General features: G+C 39.9%; 1 long non-coding RNA gene across 1 annotated transcript; it reads right to left on the reverse strand.

The window, feature by feature from the left end:
- Nucleotides 1–988: 988 nt before the first annotated feature.
- Nucleotides 989–12,266, reverse strand: LOC129046921 (uncharacterized). Its single transcript, XR_008508774.1, has 3 exons — nt 12,186–12,266; nt 4,192–4,404; nt 989–1,113 (listed from the first exon to the last, which is right to left on the reverse strand). It is a non-coding gene; the product is annotated as an uncharacterized LOC129046921 (long non-coding RNA).
- Between the last annotated feature and the right edge of the window lie 163 nt (nt 12,267–12,429).

The following is a 12,429-nucleotide window of genomic DNA, read 5'->3' on the forward strand; positions in this document are numbered from 1 at the left end:
TTATAATCTTACTGTCAGTTTGCCAGAGCTGTGCTTTAAGGGTGGAGGAAATATCTTCTTCAGAAAATATGAAATAGCAGTGATATGCTGCAGTACATGTCTTACACTGTGCTGCCTTATGATTTTTGAATGGACACTGTTTGCACACAGCTGTATCAGGGCTTATGTTTTCACTTCAAATCTTCACAGGGATCACATGAAAATTGAAGCAAATCTGTCTGGGCTTGAGCCAATGCAAATATTTTTTTCAGTAAGGATTTTTACTTCATCATGTCAGTGAGACATTTACACTATTAATGAAAGCCTCCAGTAATGGGCTGTCTACAACTCCCTTGGCTTACAGGTTTCTCTCCAGCAATTTGAAAATTGCTGTGAACATTTCCTTTGTGTTGACATCAAAGTTCTGATGGAACCTCTTTGAGGTCGCAGCTTTCTTTAACATATAAAAATGCTCCAAAATTTTCAGCACTGTTGAATGAGGTTTTTTTTTTTTTTTAAAAAAAAAGTAGTTTTAAGGAAGTGAAAAAGTAATATTTAAAAAATTTATAGAAACCAACATAGATGTAGGTTCAGAGATTTACTGTGTAAATCCTTTAAAGGTGTCTTGCCTTTAAAAGCTGGAGTTGGAGATTTTTTTCCCTTAGAGTTCCATGTACAATGAATTACCTACTGGTAGTCAACTGCAGTTTGCTTCATGGAAGTCCATTTGTCTCTCCCACAAGCTCTGGGTTTTTTTTCAAACGCTCAAGCATTAGTTTTGCAGATAGAACTTGCAACTAGAACCTTGCAGTGTTTGTTGTGCTTGGGCTAGAATAAGAATCCATCCTTCTTACAGGTGAGTAGCACCTGAGTTGTGTTACAAAATGAAATCATTAGAGATTTAATTATTAACATGATATATTCTTGGTCAGCAAAATTCAGTCATGCTATATTGAAATGGGATTTTAAATGCTAATTAAAAAGTATTACAAACAATGAAAAGAAGATCTTTGTCTTTTGCTTCTTTATTAAATGAAATTCATTTTGAAGCAGCAGCATCTTGGCTTTTCTAGCTGATGGAAATGCAGAAATGCAGAATACCTTCCCAGCTTTAGATTACTTCTTCTTTATCACCTGCAAAGGGAGACCAAACCCAGAAATTTAATGCTATTTAAGGGGCAATTAAATGCTTTACTCTCAAATCTTGCCATTTGTGAAAATGAGAATGAATATGCAGAACTGGTGATTTCTAAGTTATCCTGGTCTCAGCTTCTGCACTGGAAGTTTGTTTGGCTCCACTGTGTTGTGTGTGACATACCCCTGCTGGTATGTCAGAGCTTTTGGATGTGTCCTTCTGGAATGTTACTATCTTTTCTCAGTGTTTTGTACATATACATTATCCTCTTTAGGAATTTCATTTGCTGCCTTGCTGAATTGTGTAGGAACCCTTTCTGATGTTTCTCACACTTTTACTGCTGTGTTATCCATGAAGTATTTTGCTGAGGAGAGCTGAGCTGTGTGTTTTAGGGATGGGGGTTATAATAGACACTTTTCCATTATGATTTTTTCTTATGTGATTTTTTTTTTTTTAATTGCAGAGATTTCCTATTCTATGGTACACCAGGGACTGGAAAGACACTGGCACCAGACAGTTGCTAATGAATGTAGCCAGGGTGAAGGGGGAGTAGTCTTTTTTTATGAGAAATATGTCAACTGCCTGAGTGAATGGGTAGGAGAATATAAATGACAGTTTTGTTTATTATTTGAGCAGGTAGGATTGAAATGTGTCACATGTTCTGTCTGAGTTGTAACTAATTTTCTGTGCTCAAGAAGAAGTTTTTTCATGTTTTGTCAGGTCCTTCCACAGAAATGGGACTGTCAGTGTTTCCTTTTCCAGTGGAGTTTTGTGGGGCTGGAAATCTTGGGATGTATTGGGAAATATTAATAACGCAAACAAGAAAATTTTGCAAAGCACCACCATACCCCTCAAAAAAACCCCAAACTAACCAGTTCTAGTGCTGTTGTAACCATAATGTTTTTCATGTATTTTCCCTTTCATACAGTGCTGTTTTCCTGATGTCAGTGTTCCTGTGTTTTCCTTGTAGGCCTGCCAGATGTGACCTTCAATTGTTTTCCTGGATGAGATCGATGCTCTTGCTCCTGTATGGTCCAGCAAACAAGACCATGTTCGTAGGTGGGACATGTCTTGTATCTGTATAGAAGGTGCTTGATCTTTGTGAAAAGAAGACCACAACCTATTTAACTTGATGGGACACCTTCATTGAACCTGAAAAGTAGTAATTCAGTGCTAGTGAATTTCAGATGATTTTTAAATGAGAATTGAAAACAATTCACTAAGCTTGAAATCAGCTCAAGGTCTGTGTTATCTGTATTTAGTGTCTTAAAATGACTCTTTTGCAAATCAGCATCTCATCATTGAATCGTTGTCCTTTTTGAGGGATCAGTGGAAATAGTTATGTGGAACTGAAGAAAATTTATGAAACCAGTGAATGAAAATCATATTTTTCTGTTAGGTCAGTTGTTGGAACACTTCTGGCACTAATGGGTGGCTTTGACAGTGGAAAGGTTCTGGCAATCAGAGCTATCAGCAGACTGGAATCTGTAGATCCTGCTTTACGAAGACCTGGACACTTTGTGTGAGAATTCCACTTCAACTTGCCAAACAAAGAGGTCAGAACTTCAACTCAGCCTTAGTGCTTATGAGGCAAAATCCATCTTTATAACAAACCCCTGTAACAAAGGTAGCATCACAGGGCAGTGTAAGTCTCCATCAGCAGTGTCCAGTTGAACACCAAAGAGCTGTCTGGAGACTGCATTTGCTGTGGAGGCCAAACCTGGTACTGGATATGTGTGAGTAAGATGATTCCAACAGGTAGTTATTGCTCGGATAATTTTTGGTTTCACTTTGACCTGTGATGGAAATAGGATGCTGCCAGACACCAAAATGTTTAAAAAAGAATGAGTTCATGAATTCATTATAAAGTATGGCTGTAGCATCTTGAAGGCAAAATAAATGGGGTGCACACAAGAATTTCTTTTTGGGAACAAAAGCTTTGATCAAGGCTGGTGCTGGAGCAAATTAAATGTGTTGGGATCTGATGTTCTTGTACTTATTAACAGAGACTTGGACTAAGATGTAAAGCACACTGCAAGGCTTGGGAACCTTCTAGCTCATTAGCAACAGCTAAGCAAGAAAATGGGTATGTAGCAACCAAAAAGTTTTGAGATGGGGGTGGTGTGTGGGGGACAGTGTGTAAAATTGGAGCCCTGGTTTTGTGGTTTTTCTCTGGCTATCACTCATACTTTTTAGCACTTTTTAGAAAAAAAAAGATACAAGGCTTCTTGGATCGAAGGCCAGTAAAAGTGCACTTCCATAAAGATCTGCCCTCAACCCAGCTTTCCCACACCAGCACTCCGTGTCTCTTGGGACTCAGCGCCTGCTCCAGGGGGCAAGCCTGGAGTAGCAAGGGTGGTCTGAGTCAGGGGGTGTCCCTGCAGCCTCCTCGTGGTTCCAGTCACATCCTGTCATGTTCAGGCAGCACATGAGAGGACACTAGACTGAAACTAGCACTAGAAGCTGGAAATTAGATCAAGGTGCTCCAGTCCCAGCTGTCCCTGGACAGGGGCAATTCCTGTTCTCCCTGTCCACAAAGAGAGACAGTGTTAAAAAGCCACTATGGAATGGTCCTAGAGTGACTGGGAGAGACTGAAGGCAACCAGGGAGACAAGGTGACATAAGAGCTTCTCCAAGGATGTTGATTCCAACCTAGGGACCCTGTAATCCCATGCTACATCCCAACCTCCTGCCATCCCCCCCACATACACACCCCTTTGGGGACCATACCCTGGCAAGCTCATCCCAGCACCCTGTGCCTGCTGAGCCAGCATTCCTGAGACCCCCCCACTCAACCAGCACTGTTCCACCACTGTGTCCCTGCCTTAATCACTAAATGCTGGACTGATGCCAGAGGGATGTGTGGTTCCTGGGTGTCCCCATGCACTGGCTATGTGTCCCAATGGTGTCAAGTCCAGTTGGAACATACCCATGCCTTGATGGGTTTGTGTGTCCTATGGATCTGCATGTCTAAAAGTAGCACGCCTCCCCAGGGATGGAAGAACTGATGAATGAGAAATTAAGTAATTCTTTTATCCTCTGTCATTCTATAAAGGGGAGTAGTGATGAGATTTCACCTGTTGATCATCTTTTTCTTTGCTCTTCTTTTGTTTTTCTCCCATGTTTGTGGTTTTGGCTCTTTTCCAGTTCTCTTCCATTTCCAATGTGTTGCTTCCTGTGCTGCTGCTGCTCTTTTTTCTTTCTCTTTTTCTTGCTGCCTTGACTCTCCAGAGCTGACACTGCTACTCTGCTTTCCAGCTCAACTCTCCAAAGGCTGAGGCTACATTTATCTGCTCACACAAAATAAATTACATTAATTTCAAACAGTCACCATTTCCCTGGGTTTTTTCCTCCCCAGTTTGGTCTGGGTTCTTTTTTTGCTTCTGCATATGCTTACACCAAATTCCTTTCAGCTGCTGACATAACACCTGACAACACGTGAAAGGTTCTGCTTGAAGGCAGGACAGCTGCTGCTTTGTGAGTGTAGAACACACCAGAAGGGTCAGTCTGCTTCCACACCTTCTAGCCTATGGTCTACCAGACCTACTGATGGATTTCAACTGGTGTATACTGGCCTCTACTGGTACCTGACACCCATTTTTAATGTTTATTGTCCAAATCTGTGTGCTCACTGACTACTGCACTGTGTGTTACTGAGGAGGACTCTGACTGATCAGAATTATGACAATAGAAATGTTATAGAAGCTCAAGAGGAAGACTTCAGCATTTGTGTCTCCTTTATATCCCCAATATTTCTCACTGAAAAGGTCCCTTTGTCTTTTCAGCAGAGAGAGATGTTCCTCAGCTTGGAGGAAACACTGTTCCAATACCTGTCAATAATTAGAATCATTGTTGATGAATTAGTGTTTATCCAAACTAAGGAGGTTTTGGGGGTTACAATCCACTATAAATGCCCATCTATAATTAATGGGTGAATATGATCTGGAATTGAGAGCATGAAGTTCAATAGTACCAGAAGTTTCTGCTACACAGCAATACTGTCTGGTTTGGGGATTTCACTGGTGTAATCTTTGAATTTTGGCTGGATTTAATGTTTCAACCAGTCTCTTTTCCACTTTCTAGAACAGTGAAGAGTCACCAATCTCTAGGTGACTAGAGATTGGTGATTAATGAATAAACCACATTTCAAAGCACTCCAAATTAAACTAAACACTGATATTTTTGAAGGCCAAATCTCTCTCTGTAGCCACACCACCAGAAGAAGGAGGAGGCAACGATTTTCCTTCTGCAGATGGTCACTAGATGAACTAACAAAGTAGGTCAGACTAGAAAAAATAACTTTTTGACAGCTAGAAAATAATTTTCCTTGCTGTTACTGTTGTTGGCCTGAACCTGCAGGTGCAATTGCAGGACAATATTGTGTGCTCACAACACCTCACCAGGTTGTTTGGGGATCCTTGGAAAATCATACAGAGACAACTGACAGTGGCATCTCTGCCTCACCTCTGCAGCTCAAACACCTTCTCATCTACTGCCACTTAAATGGAGGCTTTTTGGATTTCTAACCCTTCCCTGCCTGTCTTCAGAACACCTTTGCTTAAAGAAATGGTGCAAGTCCAATGGGTAAATATTTTCTATCACATTACCTCTGCCACTAACTTCTCTCTGGGTGAAATTACTGGCTAGGAGAGAAGTCAGGAATTCAGGCCAGAAAATGGTATATAATGGTTCATCAAGAGGAGACTACTGTGAGAAGATGGAAGATGGGATGTATTTATTACTTGCTAAAACTGCAGGGATTTAAAAATTAATTTATCATTCATTTTACTTGCATTAAGTTTACAGTCCTGGAAAAGTGTCATTGTCATAGAGGTCACAGGTAGGGCTGGCTCCTATGCCTCAAAGGCTCTAGGAATTCACCATCTCTCTCAATGATGTTAGGACCATTTATTCAGCCATTGACATATTTTGGGGGGAAAAAACCCATCAGAACCCAGAACCATGAAAATAAAAAGTCCTTTTTCTGTGTTGGTAACTGCAAGTCCGACTCAGTAGGCTCAGCACAGACCAGCAAGTGAAGGGGCCTGGATCTGACCTAAGCAGAAAATGTAAAGCAACTTCTCAGCTAATGTATTTGATACAGCTAAAGACTGAGAATAAAGACCATCACTCCAAGCAGAAAGCACATGGTAGAACTCTAATAACATTATTATTTCAGCCAACAGAAACATTCAGTCTTCTTTTCTCAGTTAATCAGTTACCAGACAATGAAACTGAGTACACAAATAAGTCCTATCCTTATATGAAATAAATTAATAATGTTTAAATGATCATATATCCAATCTGTAAGTAACTTCTAAGTAAATACTGCTAAATTCCTTTTCCCTGATTTAGGAGAAAGTGAGAAAAATATGTATTTTTGAGAGGAAATCTCTTCAATTGGTGTTTAATGCTTCATGCAGCTCAATGGACACAGGGATGTGTCCATTCCTCCAGACAACTGCAGTCATATAAAGGTGTCCCAGAGACAAGCACTGACCCATTTTTCTGGCTGTATGTGTGCACTGTCACAAACACATTGAACACCACAATTCTTGAAGCATGCAAGGTTCTCAAGACATCACAGCACATGCATTATTCTCTAATTATCACCATTTATACAGTCTAGTTTCACGTAAGGGCACCAGCTCTAGTCATTAAACAACTAGCTTTTAGTAAAAAATAATAATAATTAAAAAGCAAAGAGCATCTAAAAGAATATTTCCATGAAGGAAATAATGTGAAACAAACATGGGACTTCTGCTACTCTTGTGATTTTTGCCTAGTAGGTAGACCCTACAAGGTAAAACAAAGCATACAGAATGAGCTAAAACTAAACACAAAAACCAAACAGAGAGGCTTCTGTGTTTCTAAGTAATCAAAAAGCAGCTATTTGAGCTTGTGAAATAAAGGACAAAGTTAGCAGTTCAGGTGAGGAAAGAAAGCATAAATAACTCAAACCTTTCTTTGGATGCAGCTATTTGAAAACTTTGAAAAGACCACAGCACACAGCATGCCAAGAGCAAGGGCTTGTGACTTGAAGGTGCACTTGTTTTGGTTTTTCGTTTTATTTTTCTGATGTTTTGTTTTCCCTTGAATTGCATTGGCTTTCTAATATAAGGGTTTGATTTGTTTGCTATTAATGCAAGAAATGATATCAATTCAGTTTATGATCAGAGGCCAAAATTGCTTTCAGGAACAAGTCGAGGTAGTCTGTTTGCAAAGGCAAACCACCAAAAAACCCTAAAATTCCTGTTTAACAAGTCCAAAAAGATACACTGTTCTGCATGTCTGAGGCCAATTGTTTCCAATTACTTTATTTCTAGGATGTATGTCTAAAGGGGAGATTCTGAACTTCAATTGAACAGAACTGTCACTGTGTTTCCATTATGCCACAGCCAAGTGCAGAAAAATAATCCATCAAAGCATTATGTGTAATCAAACAATGTGGATTTTATCATTATTACTTTGTCCCATCCTTCACCATGATTTTACATAGTCTGCTGATAGCAGAGAGCCAGACGTGTGCCAAGACCCTGACTCAGCTGTCAGATCTTGTCAGACATCAACACCATTTTTGTTGGGGTGCCAAATTTCCTCAAAGGCATTTAGGACTTAGTAAGAAGATCATTATGGTATAGGAGGAGATGAGTGTCTGACATGGGGCAGTTGGTGAATTCATTGAAAAGAAGCACCTGGAAAACATGAGCAAAATCACCATGGGGCAAAAAGGAAGGTAGAGGATCGACGTGCTTTACTCTAGAGTGAACCAGTACAAATATTTTATGTTACTGTTTCTGCTAGAAATGCAGATTTAAACTGAAAGACTGCAGGTTAACACTGGCCCTGAATGAGTCTTCACAGGACAAAGGCGAGATGCCAGTCAGAGGCCAAGGAAAAGAAAGTAAATAAATGAAGGAGGAAAAAAGGCAGAAGATATATCTGTGCTTTGATGTGGGTGGCATGAGAAAGAACAGAAGAATTGCTTTCAAAGATTTTCCTATTATTTCGTACAGTTTAATGAGGTTTCTATCCCAGGAAAATCAGAAGGGCATAACTCCAGCAAATTCTTGTGTAAGTATGACCAAGTTTAGTTCTCATCTGAAAGCCAGATAACAGTCACATTCACAACTTAATGGTATTATTACATTTTTTCCCCTTAGATATACCTTACCTTGCCTATACCCACGTTAGGTACACACTCCCATGATGGAATCATCCATGAAGAAATTCTAGAAGACTATTTTCTGCAGCAACAGGCAGTACTGCAGCATATTATGAACGCAAATGGATGGCAACTGCCTGTGAGAAAAAGAAGCTGACTGCAGTGCATGCTCAAATGCATGTACATACAATTTAGTCACCAACCCCTCCATTTCCTGCATACACATTTCCTGCAAGTTTCTCTGCACCTCAGGTGTCAAATCCAACCTGGGGCCCTCAGGCATGAAGGGAAGTGACAGGGTGATGGTGCTCGACAGATTCCTAAAACGCCTGTGTGAGGTATCACCACTATCAGGATAAATTAAACTATCTTATAGTACCTGTAATAAACACTCAATCTTTTTTTCTCATCAATCTTAGACAGCATCCAGTGAAACACTGTATGTTGCCAGGGGGAAAATTCCTTGGAAAAGAAGGAAGAACATAGTTCCCTTCTCCCAGCTCAGTAGGCTGGGTACCCTGAGGGCTACTGGTCTTACTGTTAAAGACTGTGGCATTAAGTACCTCTGCTTTTTCCTCATCACATGCTATAGATGGGCTTTTGGAGGCTGGTCACTGAACTAGTTTTGAAATTAATTCAATTTTTTTGGTTTTTTTCATGAAACACTAAGTCTTTATGATTTGCCACAATAATTTTCAATGGCTATTGAGCCCAAACTGTTCACAAGAAAAGAGTTTGGGAAGGGAGCTTTAGCTGTGAAAGCTGGTTTGTTGTGGTTTTGGTTTTTTTTTCCTGAGAGCTACTTCTTGGTGTAGAAATGGTTCGTTACCTGCTGTTAGCTGAGTCAGGAGAATTACAGAGTAAACTTGCCTCAATGAGTCAGAATTTCCTTCTTAGCTTAATTTCAGTGGCTTAGGTAACTGTGTTCTTCCTTCTTTTCCCAGGAAAGTTCAGTTTGCATTCCCCCAGAATATTCATGTGAAAGAATATTAAAATGTCAAAGACAACTGAAAAATGGGTCAAAATGGAAAGAAAATGATCTTTGTGGTTAAGTCTCCTTCCAGAAACAAGAGTATCACATCTCCTAAACAGTCACACCTAAGCAAGGAGAGGGAAATGTCAGATTGTCAAAGACCTCAAACTTCTGAAGATGCAGGTTCAAATAGCAAGTGAAAGTCAAATTGGATCTTTACCTCCTTTTTCTTCCCAAGGGCAGTTACAGTATTTATTAGGTTTTGGCTTTCTTTAATCCATTGTTACTCTCCCAAATCAGCAGTTTCTTGCATAATCCTGCTGCCCCTCTAGTTATACTGGCCAAACTAATGTTTTTCAGCAGCTGCTGCTTTTTTGATTCTGCAGTTTGGTTTTCAAACAGTACCTAATTGAAAAATAATCTCTTGGCTTTCATTTCCTATGAATAACTTCCCAGTAATGAACAATGTAAGGTAAAAAAGCTGTACTTCAAGCAGTGTGGACCCAGAGTCACATGTGAAATAGAACAATTATGTCCTAAAGTTTGCAATTGAAGATTTTTTTCCTAACCTAAATTACTTGGAGTTCTACTGTACAGTGCTGTAATGGCAACATAGCATTTTTCCTTAGTGCATTTTTTTTTTGTATCCAAGTTTCTCATTTTTATGGAGCTATGACTTTTGCCAGAAAGTAAAAGTCAAGTATTTCCTAGTGAAAATATGGTAACAGTTCTCTCTGTTTTTGCAGAGACATACCTATTCCAGGTATGGGATACTTCACTGATACTGTATTCCAAACAAAGAGAAATCCTGACTTAAGACATTTGTATCACTGCAGATTTGCAGGTACACCCTATGGCTCATGCAAAATATTCTCAGGTGGAAGGAGAATCACAAATATGTGATGGGAAAACAAAATTTACACATGGGGAGCATTTATGGATTACCCTGAGCTCAGAGTAAGTCTGATTTCAATTTTGTTAATAATAAAGTGGGACATTTTTTGATACTTGTACAGTTGCAAATTCAGTTGGTTGTTAACTGATGCCAATTCAAACAATTATGAGAGGGATATTTAGCTTGTGAAATAATTCAGCCTGTAACGGACTGACTTGTTTCCACAGTTGGTGTGGACTGTTCCTCTTGCTTTTAGTGATCTACATTTTAGGAGACTGCTTTCTCTTCCTAATTTTTAATGTAAAAGGGCTTTTTACATTTTAAAATAGCCTCCTAGTAATGTTGGCTATTAATGTCTTAGCAGTTTTTTTGATGGAGTGGGGTGGGGCTGTTTTGGTTTGCTGTATCCATGTTTTTATGTATAGGAACCAGAAAAGGACTGATTTCAGCAGTGATGACTTCAAGCCCGAAGTTTAGTGACCAGAATTTCATCCTGGACAAAATACTAATACTTACTTTTCTCAATTTCTTTGAAAATCCAGTGTTAGAATTGTGCATACATAGAGTTGCAGTGTTACAAGGTTACCCCAGTCCCCTGTAGGAAAGAAGCTGCCACCCTAGGCTACAGCTGGGGAAAAGGTCAAGAACAGGCCTAGCTACAGCTTTGGATATATTGGGGAAGGTTGGAGAAGACCTGCCTTCAGAGGATATTGCTATGAGGAAAAATACTGGGAAATTGCTACGTTGAAGAGCTGGAAGATGGTCAAGGCAGAGGAGGCTGCTGTTTACCTGCCATGATGAGAAAGGAAATATTACAGAATCACAGAATCATTTAGGTTGGAAAAGACCTCTGAGATTGAGCCAAACCTTTGACCGATCTCCACCTTGTAAACTAAACCACAGCACTAAGTACCACATCCAGTCATTTCTTGAACGCTTCCAGGGATGGTGACACCTCCACTTCCCTGGGCAGCCTGTTCCAATGTTCAACAACCCTTTCCACAAAGAAATTCCTCCTGATGTCCAGCCTAAACCTGCCCTGGCACAGCTTGAGGCTGTGCCCTCTTATCTTGTCAATAGTTGCCTGGGAGAAGACTTTACAGGAGAGTGATTCCTTTTGAGAGGACAGACAGGTCTGCCTCAACTGGCCTGACTCAGCACATTTGGAACAAAACATGACCAAGTGCAGAAAGAGGCATTTGTAATGCTTGCTCCAGATTACAGAATAAACAGAGGGAATGTGCAGCTGGCCTGGTAGCAGCAACAGAGCCTAAGCCTTTGCTCTTCATTTGGCACAAAGAGTCACAGTGCCTGCATAGGAATTAAACATTTTCTTTTCACCAGACCTCTTTGCCACATTCAGAAACACCAGTGATATACTGCAGCTGATCTGAAAAGTGGACAGAACCTGTAAAGATTTTGCATTAAGAAAACAGCCAGTATGCTCCCAATCCATTACATACTGATTCTTTTTGCTTTATATCACCTTGATTATTCCACCTCTAGTAATACAGAAAGCAGGATCCTGAGCTGAACAAATTCAAAGAGAAATGTCTTACTCAGGAATAAAAAACTGCAGATTAACCAAGATTGTATCACAAGCAAACTTAAAACATGTAAAGCAAAATCCCCAAATGCAGAACTTAATGTCAGGTTCCTAAGATTTCTACCATGCTGACAGTTTGTGATAGAAAAAGCCACAAATCTTGTTCTCAGAAATTCATTATGTAACATTTTACACAAAAATACAGGATGTTGTTACACAGCCAAGCATCTGGGGTGATTTGCCCTGATTTAAGAAATAAAATCTCTAGGAAAAGCAGCTATTTACTAGAACTAGGATGAAGGCAGAACAAATGACCGGATTTGTGCAATTCGATCAGTCTGAATGTTAGGAAGCATTATTTTACCATAAAACAAATCAAACAGAAGTACTTACTTACCTTGATCCTAAGAGATGCTGAGTACAAAGCTACTAGTAATTTCCCACAAAAAAGCTCAGACCAGTATCTTGAGAGAGAGAGAGGACGAAAATTACCTGAAACATTCAGGAATGTTTCCACAATACCAAAGAAAAGGAATTCAGGGAAGCCACACAGGAGTATGTCCTGAGAGATGTGCTGAATCCTGAACAAAGGGGAAGTCAAACCCACATTGCAATGACAGCTGTGGGCAACAACAGACACGAGGCCAGGAGGAAGATACAGCCAAACCAAGAGCAGATTGAAAACACCAGAGATAAAAGATGTATTTTGTTTTATCCATGCTGATCCATACATATT

Source organism: Molothrus ater, chromosome 1 (genome assembly GCF_012460135.2).
Source record: "Molothrus ater isolate BHLD 08-10-18 breed brown headed cowbird chromosome 1, BPBGC_Mater_1.1, whole genome shotgun sequence".
Classification (NCBI taxonomy): Eukaryota; Metazoa; Chordata; class Aves; order Passeriformes; family Icteridae; genus Molothrus; species Molothrus ater.